Raw genomic sequence first — 14,257 nt, 5'->3', positions numbered from 1 at the left:
AGAAACTCTCGGACTACTGGGACTGTGGCTGGTTCCCTCACCTGACTGTCTAGCTCTCTCACATGAGCTAGAAACCCCTGACAACCCCTCCTAAGCAAACGACGAGCCTGAAGGGCTGAAATCATACCTCTGGGTGTACCTCTCTTGTCTCCTCTGAAGACACACTCTGACCCATCCTGGTCTCTGAGACTCACTAACTTCTCTCGACAGTCCAACGTAGCACCATATGCAGATAGCCAATCCATCCCTAGAATGACATCAAAATCTGTCAAGTCTAGAACCACAAGGTCAGCTGGAAGGCATCTACCCTCTATGAATACTGGACTGAAACGACAGACTGACACTGCCACTGATGGGTCACATCTAGGTCCACTGACCCAGAGAGGATACTCTAACTCAGAACTGATCAAACCCAATCGCTCTATGGCTCTCGAAGCAATAAAGGAATGAGAAGCACCGGGGTCCATCAAAGCATACACATCTGAACACCCAATGATGAGATTACCTGACACCACTGTGTTCGACGTGTTAGCCTCCTCCTGTGTCACTGTGAAAATCCGTGCTGGGGCTACCGGATTTCCACCTCGGGAACCTGCTGCTGAAGTAGAGGCTACCCCTCTCCCTCTACCTCTGCCACTAGTCTGAGGCATGACTGGGGCTGCTGGCCGTACAACTGGCTGTACCACACTGCCAGAACTCATCTGCTGGGATGGTGCAAAAGTCATCTGCGGACAATCCCGAGCAATATGCCCTTCCTGTCCACAGCGAAAACAAGCTGAAGATCCCAACCGACAAACTCCTCCATGTGGTTTTCCGCATCGTCTGCAGACTGGAGCTGTGCCAGAGCTTAAGCCACTACCTATTCCCAGACCTGACTTTACTTTACTCCAGAACCCTTTCCTTGTTCCTCTCGCTCTATCCCATCTCTTACTGCCTGTTGAACCTGAACTGGGGGCCTTAGAACCCGAAGCCTGTGCCTGTGACTGTTTCTGACTCTTAGCACTAGCTTCCATCTTCCTAGCTGCATCTATAATAGAGTGAAAACTCTCCTTTTCTGCTGGAAGGATCAAAGAAGAATACCTGGGATGAAGTCTCATGGTATATCTCCTCGCCTTCTTCTGATCAGTATCATAGGCCTGACCCACGTACTGAAGCAAATCTAAGAACTTATCTGTGAACTCATCAACAGTCATCTCATCTGTTTGTCTCAACTGTTCAAACTCAATTATCTTCATCTCTCGAGAACTGTCAGGAAAAGCCCACCCTGCAAACTCATTGGCGAACTCTCCCCATGACATGCTGTCCATTCTAGGCTCCACATAATTCTTAAACCATTCTCTGGCTTTCCTGCATTTTAATGTGAAACCTGCCATCTCAATGGCTCTCCTATCATCTGCTCCCAATTCGCTAGTGATCATCCTAACTGCTCTGAGGTAATCAAATGGATCATCTCCCGTGTTATATTTCGGAGCATCCAATTTCAAGTACTCCGTCATTTGGACTTTACCTCCAGATGAGCTAGGTTCATTTCTGTCAACCACAGGGACTACTGGTTCTGGTGGTAGTACTGGGTCATTTGGCTCTAGGTGTGCTGCACTTGGATGGGTAGGGGAAGATGGATACATAGGATATGGTGGATATGATGGGTAATAATGAGGATATGGCATATATGGCATGTATGTAGGATATGGGTCAAATCGAGAGTACTCCGACATCCCCTCCATCGGATACTCTGGCTCCTGAAACAAGGATGGATAACCAAACCCTGAGGCCTGAGCACCTCCCTGCGACTCTCCCATACCTTCCTCAAAACTGCCTATACCCATGCTATCATCTCGAGACTGATCACTCTCCATAGCTTCCCTCCTTTCCTCTGATCTTCCTCCCCTCACTGTTCCTCTTCTGCTCTCGTCGACAGACCTTCTAGGGTCTATTGACGTACCTTCCCTGCTAGATCTCTGAGACCTTGCCCTTGGCAATGCAGGAGGACGAGCAGCTGGTCTCTCATTCTCTGGTGGGACTCCAGTCAATCGAGCTGATCGACGAGTTCCTCGCATCTTTATTCTGGAAACACAACATATAACATACCACTTTAGCACATAAACATCACATATCAATCATACACATACAATACTCATGGCATATCATAGCAGATAGGACTCAAGACCCTATCCTAGTGGACATGAGTTCCTATTGTGCTTGACCACTTCTAACCTGTCTGAGCCCAACACTGTCTCTATAGGTCCGATCATGTGAACCTAGGGCTCTGATACCAATCTGTAACGACCCCAAAAAGGACCGTCACCGGCGCTAGGATTCAGGTCGGCTTAAGGCCGCCAGAACCCGTAGCAAGCCTGCTATACTCTCTGTGTACCTGTAAACCTCATACATGATCATACATTTTCAGTGAAAATAAAACTCTTTTCTGAACCAAGGCTTAACCTGTGCATGCACTATCTCTGTACTCTGTACTCTGTACTCTGTACTCTGTATCCCTGACTAGAGCTTGCTCTAGATGGGTTAATTCATACCTGTTAAGCCTGGTTTTCACATACAGGAAAACATATATACATAGACAGATCATGTACAAAACATACATCACTAGGTCAAGCAACAACTATTACATCTTTTTCATATTACATGTCCACTCTACGCTATTACAGATCTCTTTACTTTTTCTGCACTCTGCTGGACTGTCCCTGTACACTGTACACTGAACCTGCAAAACTGGGGTTAAGGGAGTGGGATGAGCTCTACAGCCCAGTGAGTAGAACAGTAAAACATCTCAGTAAAATATGATCTCATGGAATGCACCATATCACAGACAAGCCACATCAAGAGTAAACCTGTCACCACATAGTCCCAGTAACTCTGTGCCAGGGCGTAGAATCGAGCACCTGGTCTTCCTGTCATATATGTATATGTGTATATAACACCTGTGAACTTACCATTGCCAGGGCGTAGTCAAAGGCTCCTGGACTTTGCTATATACCTGCCAGGGCGTAGTCAAAGGCTCCTGGTCTTTGCTATATGTGCCAGGGCGTAGTCAAAGGCTCCTGGACTTCCTGTCTGAGACTATTGGATCATTCAGCATTCACTCACATCACCAAATAACAATGCAATGCAACATAGTCGTGAATACTAATGCAATCAACCTATGGCATAAACATGATGCATGAGATATGCTAAAAACAGGTTGTGGTTCAATTAAAGGTCATAAGTTTAGTTCCACTCACCTCTGGCTATCTGGACTGACTGACTGACTTTGCAGGTTTACCTCTGGAGCAGTACTCATTGCTGCTCTCTCTGGTTCCTCTGGTCTGTAACACATAAAGATTCAAATGAGGGACTAAACTAACTTATCAATACCTCTATTACACTCCCCAAGAATCCCCTAAAACTCACTTACCTAGCCATGCAAAGCATGCAAAAGAAAAGCTGAACAGAACACTTTCGGCGGCATGTTCGGCGGCCGAATGTCCTCTCCAGAGACGAAACTCAAGCACCTTCGGCGGCACCTTCGGCGGCCGAATCCCCCAAACAGAGCCGAACATGCAAAACTTGCGGGGGCAAGCTGTGGCAGCCTAAGCTACCATACAGGAGGTTCGGCGGCCGAATGAACTTTCGGCTGCCGAACCTGAGTTCATCCAGAACTCAGTTTCACCGGCAAACCATTTCCTCCTTCCCCTCAAGCTCTCAAAACATGCATATCTCATCTACGCAACATACATATACTCATGTATATGAGCACAGGGGTCTAAAACTATCTAATACCCCAAACAACAAATCAAACATAACACAGAAACATATATTCATGCATATATCCGCAAACCTCCCATTGAAAACCTAAACATGCATCTCTCTCTTCACAACTCCCATAAAACCTTCAGAAAACATATAAAACATAGGCAACACATCACTTACCTTCTGGTGAGTGATCTCAACAAAGGAAAACGGATCAACTCTCTTCACCCTCACTAACTCTTCAAAGCTCACTTTTCTTCAAACCCTTCAAAACTTGGTAAATGAGCAAACTCCTGCATGAGCTGCTCAAAACACTTGCAGATGAGTCATAGAAGACGTGGCTCATTCATGGCAAGAATCTGAGGCCAACATCTGTCAAAAGCCATGACTCAGCTCACTAGCCAACTCATCGTCGGCTGCCCAATCACAGGCAAGACCATGCAACATTCGGAGGCCGAACTTCCCTTCGGAAGCCAAACACTTTCGGCGGCCGAACTTACTTTCGGCGGCCGAACTTGGCTCAACTGCCTTAGGTCATTTCAACTCAAAACTCACTTCCCTTAACCTTAAAACATCTCATAACCCTTAGACAAACACAACTCCTACCCTTATATAGAATCCCAACTCCCCGGATTCCACCAGACATTAGGAATTCCGGTGCCGGATTCTAGCCGGGTGTTACACGGAGGAGATGAGTGTAGATGAGTACACAGACAGGTTCTTGGAGCTGTTGCCGTTTGCTAGGCAAAATCTTGACACAGACCAAAAGAAGTCAAGGAGGTATATCATGAGGCTTCATTCCAGGTATTCCTCCTTGATCTAGTCAGCAGAGAGGGAGAGTTTCCATGCCATAGTGGATATGGCCCGGAGGATGGAGGCTAGTGCAATAATCGAAGGAAAAGTCAAGCAGTCAGTGGCACAGCCTTCTAGTTCCAAGACCCCAGGTGGGGGGAAGTTAGACCCTTCTTCTTTGAGTGCAACAGCTTCAGGCAGTAAGAGGTGGGGTAATACCACCAAGAAGTCAAAGAAGAACAAGTTCTGGAACAAGATCAAGTCAGGTCTGGGATTAGGAAGTGGCTTGAGCTCAGGTGCGGACAATGCAGTATGTATGAAGTGTGGGAAGCCACATAAGGGAGTGTCCTGCTTCAGATGTGGGTAGGAGGGACACATGGCACGGGAGTGTCCTAGAGCAGCTTTTGTGGCACAGTCTCAGCAGACAGCTTCTGGTAGTATGGCTCAGCTAGTAGCTCCAGCCGCGACTCAGGCCAGTGGCAGAGGCAGAGGGAGAGGGGCAGCCTCTTCTTCAGCGGGTTTCAGGGGTGAAGGTCCATCAGCTCCAACATAGATCTTCACCATGACACAGCAGGAGGCAAATGCATCAAACACCGTGGTGTCAGGTAATCTCATCATTGGTTGTTCAGATGTTTATGCCTTAATGGACCCTGGTGCATCTCATTCTTTTATTGCTCCAAGAGCCGTCGAGAGATTGGGTTTGATGGTCTCTGGGTTAGAGTGCCCCCTATGGGTCAGTGGACCCAAGTGTGACCCGTCAGTGGCAGAGTCAGTCTGCCAGTGTAGTCCAGTTTTTGTTGAGGGGAGATGCCTTTCAGCCGACCTTGTGGTTCTAGATTTGACAGATTTTGACGTCATTCTAGGGATGGATTGGCTATCTACCCATGGTGCTACCTTGGACTGCAGAGACAAGGTAGTCAGGTTCAGATGTCAGGATGGGTCAGAGGTTGTCTTCAGAGGAGACAGGAGGGGTACACCTAGAGTTTTGATATCAGCCCTACAGGCTCGTAGGCTACTCAGGAGGGGTTGTCAGGGTTTTCTAGCTCATGTGAGAGAGCTAGATAGTCATGTCAGAGAGCCCGCCTCAGTGCCCATGGTCAGTGAGTTTCTAGATGTCTTCCTAGATGAGCTGCCAGGTTTACCACCTGCTAGGGAGATAGAGTTTGAAATTGAATTGATGCCTGAAACCAGACCGATCTCTATCCCTCCCTACAGGATGGCACTAGCTGAATTGAAGGAGCTTAAAGAGCAGTTGCAAGAGTTGGTAGATAAGGGCTTCATTCGACTGAGTACCTCACCTTGGGATGCTCCAGTGCTGTTTGTGAGAAAGAAGGATGGATCCCTCAGACTTTGTATCGACTACAGGCAGTTGAACAAGGTCACTACCAAGAATAAGTACCCGTTGCCAAGGATCGACGATCTATTCGACCAGCTAGCAGGAGCCGGTTGTTTCTCCAAGATAGATCTGAGATCCGGGTACCATCAGCTGAGGATAAGAGAAGAGGATGTGCCGAAGACGGCGTTCAGAACCAGATATGGGCACTATGAGTTCCTTGTGATGCCGTTCGGGTTAACCAATGCCCCTGCAGCATTCATGGATCTCATGAACAGAGTTTTCAGTCAGTATCTGGATCACTTTGTTATTGTCTTCATAGATGATATCTCAGTGTACTCCAGGAATGCAGAGGAGCATGCCCATCATCTGAGGATAGTTTTGCAGACCTTGAGGGAACACGGCTTGTATGCCAAGTTCTCCAAGTGTGAGTTCTGGCTGAGGAGCATCTCTTTCTTGGGGCATGTTGTGTCAGAAAATGGAATCGAGGTGGACCCCAAGAAAGTGGAAGCGGTAGCTAACTGGTCTTGACCCACTACAGTGACAGAAATCAAGAGCTTCTTGGGTTTGGCAGGTTACTATAAGAGGTTCGTTCAGGACTTCTGTTACATACATAAGCTCTGTGCTCGGCCCTCGGTGGAGCGGTGGAGCTCGTCAAGAATTCTGTTACATACATAAGCTCTGTGCCCGGCCCTCGGTGGGGCTCCTCAGGACTTCTGTTACATAGCATAAAATCTAAAGGGCTAATGGGTCGTCCTGTTGTCCATCCACACCCATAATGAATAATGCAATGAGTCATATTCGTGAATTCTAATGCCAACAACCTATTATATATCATGATGCATGAACATGCTTAAAACATTTGCTTTCTTGAAATAAAGGATTAGTTTAGTTCTACTCACCTCTGGCTAACTCTGAACTAACTCTGAAGTAGCTATCTCACTGCTGATCACCTCGGTTTCTCAGGTCCGATCCTACATAGGTGGACTCAAATGAGGGACCAAACATACTCTAACACGACTCTAAACATCTCCCCAAAACCCCCTAAAACATCATAAAACATGCATGCAAAACAGGCAAAGGAAGGCTGGACAGGGGACTTTCGGCGGCAGGTTCAGCGGCCGAAGGTCCCTCCAGAGCCAAAAGTCATGCACTTTCGGGGGCAGGGTTCGGCGGCCGAAAGTCCTTCCAGAGCCGAAACTCAGGCACTTTCGAGGGCAAGTTCGGCGGCTGAAACTCCCCTCCAGAGCCAAAAGTCCAAACTTTTGGGGGCGAGTTTAGGCGGCCTAAAGTTGCCTCCAGGCAGGTTCGGTGGTCGAAACTGGCTTCGGCGGCCGAACCTGGGCTCTTCCAAAGGGCAGAACCCAAGCCTCACAAGCACATCCAGCCACCCCAAAACCTCTCAACTCACACCAACACACACAAAAGCATGTGTTGAACTTAAATGTTTTAATCCTTATTTTGATGATTAATAAACAATTGGTGTGCTACTAATTATCTTCAAAGGTGTTTGTGTTGAGCTTGTAGGTCCCTTACCAACAAGAATAAAATTGCTTCAATCTCAAAAGAGAAAAGTGCCTATTTTGGAAGCATATCACAAGAAAGGGATAAGAAAGTATTTTTATTTATACTTTATTTAATTCTATTCATTGTGAATTTCAATTAATTAGTTGTGATGGCTCAAGGTTTCTTTCATTTCTAAAAGTTTTTTTAGATATGGCCAAATCTTTAAATACTCGACTTTCGGGGACTAAAATGATATTTTTCAAAAGAAGTGTTTTTGTAATTATTCTTTATCAAAATCAAAGGTCTAAAAATATGGGTTACAAAAATTCAAACGGATTGAAAAATAGATTTTTATAGCTTAAGTTATGATTTTTCAAAGAATTTAATGAAATATTTTTTGCCCCCTAAAACCAACTTTCGGCTTCCGAAAGTCAGGGACAGAGATGAAAGTCTCACATGTTCGGCCGCCGAACATTGACTTTCGGCCGCCGAAAGTGTGTTTTCATCTTGCAGCCTAAAGTGCAACCTTCGGCCTCCGAAAGCAAGGGACAGAGACGAAAGTCCTGTATGTTCGGCCACCGAACATTGGCTTTCGGCCGCCGAAGGTGTAATGCTCTCTATGCTAAATGTTTGGTTTCCGAAAGTGGAGGACAGAGGCAAAAGTCACCTATGTTCGGCCGCCGAACATTACCTTCGGCCGCCAAAAGTGTGCTTTTAAGTCAGCCTCCAAAGCCTAAAGTTCGGCTTCCGAAAGAGAGGGACAGAGACGAAAGTCCCACATGTTCGGCCGCCGAACTTGGACTTTAGGCCGCCGAAAGTCCTTTTTCAAAGGAAGATGTTCTTCACCTCAAGAGGTTCGGCCGCCGAACTTTAGCTTAGGCCGCCGAACCTGAATTTTTCTGAGAACGATATAACCGTTATTTATGAACAAAAACGGCTCTATTTGCATTTAATGCATTCCCAACGGCCATATTTATGACTGAACTATAAATACAATGAGTTTTTGATGTGAAGAGGTAACAACAACCATCTAAGCAAATATTTATTGAGATTACAGCATTTTTCATTCTCTCTCTCTCAAAACCTTGAGGCAAAGCATTAATTTCTTGAAAGCCTGTTTTGAGTTGTAATTGGTTGGCTTTTCAGAGTGAGTAAAGGTTGTTGAGAGATTCTGTTGTTGTGAGTGTGGCATTGAGCAAAGAATTGCTCTTGAGTGAAAAAGAGATTTGTAAAGAGCAAAGGCTTGCTCTAAGATTGTAAGGGTTTTATTCTTCTCCCAAAGAAGATTTGATAGTGGAGTTGAACTCTCAAGGTGGACCTTGAGGAGAGGATGTAGGCTTGGGATAGCTGAACCTCTATAAATTCTTGTGTTGATTATCTTCTTCTTTATTGCCTTCTAATTTGTGCTTTTCCCTTTAAATTTTTTATAAACCCAATTCACCCCCCCTCTTGGGTTGCTTCAAGGGACAACAAGTGGTATTAGAGCTAAGTCTCCCTATCTTGAAGATTTAATTATCTTGGAGTAAAGATCAAATGGCAGCCCTCAATTCTCAAGAAGGTCAATCGGTTGTGAGACCACCTTTCTTTGATGGAAATGACTTTCTATATTGGAAAAATAGAATGTATTATTTCCTCAAATCGGAAGGAGTTGATTTGTGGGATATTGTAGAGAATGGTCCCTTCTTTCCCACAAGAGTGATAGATGGAAACCAAGAGCAAAAACCTAAGAGTGAATGGAGTGAACTAGAGAAGAGAAGGGTAGCCCTTAATGACAAAGCCATTCACATCTTATTTTGTGCTCTTAGTAGAAGTGAGTACAACAAAGTGTGCATGAAGTCTACCGCAAAGGAAATTTGGGATGCTTTGGTTGTCACTCATGAAGGAACTAATCAAGTTAAAGAAAACAAGATGGAATCCCTCATTTACCAATATGAGTTGTTCAAAATGAAATCCGATGAAACTATTAGTCAAATGTATGATAGGTTCATTGAGATCATTGGAGGGATGAAATCTCTTGGGAAGACATTCACAAATGAAGAGTTGGTGAAGAAAATCCTTAGATGTCTACCTAAAGAATGGCTACCAAAGGTAACTTCTTTAAAGGATGCCAAAGACTTGAGCAAAGTGCAATTGGATGAACTCTTGGGGAATCTCATTGACTATGAAATGACTCTAAAGAGAGAGCAAGTGGAGGAACCTAGCAAGATGAAAAAGAACATTGCTCTAAGGGTAGCCTCCGAAGATACTAGTGAGGAAGAAGAAGAGATAAGTGAGGAAGAACTAGCCTTGGTAACTAGGAGAATAAGGAAGTTGCTTCTTCAAAATAAAAAGTTCATCCCAAGGAAGAATTTTAGAAAGGAAAAAGGGTGAATCAAGCAAAAAGGAAGTTGTCATTTGCTATGAGTGCAATAAGCCGGGTCACTACAAAGTGGATTGTCCCAAGTTGAAGAAGCCTATCAAGAAGTTCAAGAAGAAGGCCTTCAAAGCAACATGGGATGAGTCAAGTGATACCGAAGAGGAGGAGGTTGGTGATGAAATTGCCAACATGTACTTCATGGCTCTAGAGGAAAGCTCCGATGAGGTAACTATACTTGATGACTCTACTTTATGTGATGATGTTGTTGAGTTTTCATATGATGAACTTGTAGGTGCTTTAAAATTGATGAATGATGAGCTTGAAAAGAGTCATAAGAAAAACAAGTTTTTGAAATGTGAGTTAGCTAGCTTGAAAAAGGAAAGTGAGAACTCATCTAAGGAACCTTTACCCTTAAATGATCCTTTACAAAAATCCTTAGATGAGCTCTCATTAGAAAATAAAAAGTTGAAAAATGAAGTCCTTGAGTTGAAAAATTCTCTTTCAAAATTTTTAAAAGGCAAGGACAAACTTGATGAAATTTTAGACTCTCAAAGGTCTCCTAGCATCAAGTATGGCCTTGGCTATGATAAATCAACTCAAGCAAACTTTTCTAAAACCGTTTTTGTTAAAGCTACTAACTCACATGAACCTAAGGTTTCTAGCTCAAATGGAAATGTGCCTAAAGCCTCTACTAGTAATATGTCTATGAGAAATGCACATGTACACCAATCCACTAGTTACAACACTCACATAAGACACACACCTAGGCAATTTGCAAATAAGAGAAATGATCATTATAGAACACACACTTCTAGTTCACAAAATCACCACTCTAATCATATCTCTTGCTCACATGCTTTTAATAAACAAAGGAGAAATGGTCACATGAGAACTCAAACACACTCACTCACCTATGGACCTAGAATAAGAAGGTTCAATGGTCATTGTCACTATTGTGGCAAGTTTGGTCATACCAATTATAAGTGTACTATTAGAAAGTTGCATCTTGGATATGGTAGCATATGGAAATTGGATAGTGGAATGACTAACCCCCAAGGACCCAAGTATATTTGGGTACCTAAAAGTGTTTGAATTCTTTTTTTAGGTGTGCTTGAAATCCTTAAAAATTGAAAGCAAATGGTATCTAGATAGTGGATGTTCAAGGCACATGACCGGAAATTCAAGTCACTTCATCTCTCTTGAAAACAAAGATGGAAGTGGACAAGTAACATTTGGGGACAATGGAAAAGGTAAAATTGTTGGCATAGGTAAAGTCAGTAAGGAAAACTCTCCTATTCTTGATAAAGTTCTCTTAGTTGATGGTTTGAAGCATAATTTATTAAGTGTAAGTCAATTATGTGATAAAGGTTGTAGAGTTATCTTTGAACCAAAATCATGTTTTGTTTCTAGAATGTCGGATAACAAAATATTGTTTGTTGGTGAAAGAGTTGAAAATATTTATCTTATTGACTTACAAGCTATGACTAACCTAGATATGAAGTGCTTTGTGTCTATTAGTGATAACTCTTGGATTTGGCATAGAAGGCTTTCTCATGCTAGCATGGATCTCCTAAAAAATTTGAGCAAAGATGAGCTAGTTGATGGCCTTCTAAAGATCAAATATGAAAAGGACAAAGTATGTGATGCATGTCAAATGGGTAAGCAAGTTAAGAGTTCTTTTAAAGCTATTAATAAGGTAATCTCTTCTAGACCTTTGCAACTCTTGCATATGGATTTATTTGGTCCAACTAGAGTAGCTAGTCTTGGTGGCATGCATTATGGGTTTGTTATAGTTGATGACTACTCTAGGTATACTTGGGTTGTGTTCCTTGCTCATAAGGATGATTGTTTTAATGCTTTTAAAAGTTTTACAAAGAAAGTTCAAAATGAAAAGGGTTTTCAAATTTCTTCAATAAGGAGTGATCATGGTAGAGAATTTGAAAATGAAAAATTTGAAGCCTTTTGTAATAAGTTAGGGATCACTCATAATTTTTCATCTCCTAGGACTCCCCAACAAAATGGTGTTGTTGAAAGAAAAAATAGAACTCTTTTAGATATGGGGAGGACTATGTTAAGAGAGTATAATTTACCTACTTATTTTTGGGCGGAAGCCATAAATACGGCTTGTTATGTTTCAAATAGAGTTTTAATTAGACCTCTCTTAAATAAGACTCCTTATGAGCTTTGGAATGGAAGGAAACCTAGAGTTAGTTATTTTAGAGTTTTTGGTTGTAAATGCTTCATATTAAACAATAAGGATAATCTAGGCAAATTTGACTCCAAAACCGATGAAGGTATCTTCTTAGGATACTCTATATCTAGTAAATCATATAGAGTATTCAATAAAAGAACCTTGATAGTTGAAGAGTCAATGCATGTTGTTTTTGATGAATCTAATCCCTTTGCTCCTAGAAAGGAGGTATCTTGTGATGATGATCTTGTAGGTAACCTTGATGAGTTGACCATTAAAGATCCTCAACCTCATGGAGATCAAAGTCAACCCAAGGAGGATTCAATAGAGGCAATGGAAGATGAAGTTGGACTTCAAGAGCAACAAATGCAAATTACACAAAATCAAGGAGTCCAACATGACTTGCCAAAGGATTGGACCTACAAGAAGGATCACCCCAAGGATCAAATAATTGGTGATGCATCACAAGGGGTAACAACTAGATCCTCTATTAGACATGTATGTAATAATATTGCATTCATATCTCATATAGAACCTAAATCTATAGATGAGGCTATTAGTGATGAGAGTTGGGTTCTTGCTATGCAAGAAGAACTCAACCAATTTGAAAGAAACAAGGTTTGGACCTTAGTTTCTAGACCAAAACATCACCCCACCATAGGCACCAAATGGGTGTTTAGAAATAAGCTTGATGAAGATGGCAATATCATTAGAAACAAAGCTAGGTTGGTAGCTAAAGGCTATAACCAAGAGGAGGGCATAGACTATGATGAAACATTTGCCCCCGTAGCTAGATTAGAAGCCATTAGAATCTTGCTTGCATATGCATCATACATGAATTTTAATCTCTTTCAAATGGATATGAAAAGTGCTTTTTTAAATGGTTTTATTGAGGAGGAGGTTTATGTTGAGCAACCTCCGGGGTTTGAAAATCATGACCTTCCAAATCATGTTTTTAAATTGTCTAAAGCTTTATATGGTTTAAAACAAGCTCCAAGAGCTTGGTATGAAAGACTAAGCAATTTTCTTTTGCAAAATGGTTTTTCAAAAGGCAAAGTGGATACAACACTCTTTGTAAAAAATCATGAAAATGACATCCTTGTAGTACAAATATATGTTGATGATATTATATTTGGTGCTACTAATGTGTGTTTGTGTGAAGAGTTCTCAAAAGTTATGAAAAGTGAGTTTGAGATGAGCATGATGGGAGAACTCAAATTCTTCCTTGGGCTTCAAATCAAACAAGCTAAGGATGGCATCTTCATCAACCAAGCCAAATACACAAAGGAGCTAATCAAAAGGTTTGGAATGGAGAATAGCAAGCCAAGTAGAACTCCAATGAGCACAAACACCAAGCTTGACAAGGATGAAAAGGGTAAGCCAATTGATGAAAAGCTCTATAGAGGTATGATCGGAAGCCTTTTATATCTCACCGCATCTAGACCGGATATCATGTTTTCCGTATGCTTATGTGCACGTTTTCAATCATGTCCTAAAGAGTCTCATTTGCATGCCGTTAAACGCATTCTTAGATATTTAAATGGTTCATTGCATTTGGGGTTATGGTATCCTAGAAGTACATCCTTTAGTTTATGTTCCTACTCGGATGCCGACTTTGCCGGAAGCATTCTTGATAGGAAAAGTACTTCGGGTACTTGTCAACTTCTAGGACAATCTCTTGTTTCTTGGTGTAGCAAGAAACAAAATTTGGTTGCACTTTCAACCGCCGAAGCCGAATATGTGGCGGCGGGTCTTTGTTGTAGTCAAATCCTTTGGATTAAGCAACAATTAAGAGACTTTGAAGTATCTCTTGATCACATTCCTATTAAATGTGATAATACAAGTGCAATCAATTTAACCAAGAACCCCATTCAACATTCTAGAACTAAGCATATTGACATTAGACATCATTTCATTCGTGATCATGTGTTAAATGGTGATGTTGTTCTTGAATTTGTGGATACAAACAACCAATTAGCTGATATTTTCACAAAACCCTTAAATGAAGAAAGATTTAACTTCATTAAAAGGGAATTGGGAATGCTAGATGGTGTTGCTTGTTGAGTGGTTTTTTTTTTTTTATGTGTGTTTATCTCTTTGAAAGTTTGTCAGATTGTTTGATATAGTTTTAATTATTTATTTTTAAAATTAAAAAAAAAAGGGAGGAAGCCCAAAAATTCCAGGTTCGGAGGCACATTCGGCCCCTTAACCTTCAATTTCAAGGGCAATATGAAAAGCAGGAAATTTTTTTGTCTTTTTCTTTTCTCTTTTTCGGCCGCCTAACATTTTATTCGGCCGCCGAACCTTGTTAATTTTCGGCCGCCGAAGATTAAGT

Source organism: Manihot esculenta, chromosome 1, assembly GCF_001659605.2.
Source record: "Manihot esculenta cultivar AM560-2 chromosome 1, M.esculenta_v8, whole genome shotgun sequence".
Lineage (NCBI taxonomy): Eukaryota > Viridiplantae > Streptophyta > Magnoliopsida > Malpighiales > Euphorbiaceae > Manihot > Manihot esculenta.
This window is presented reverse-complemented; position numbering follows the sequence as displayed.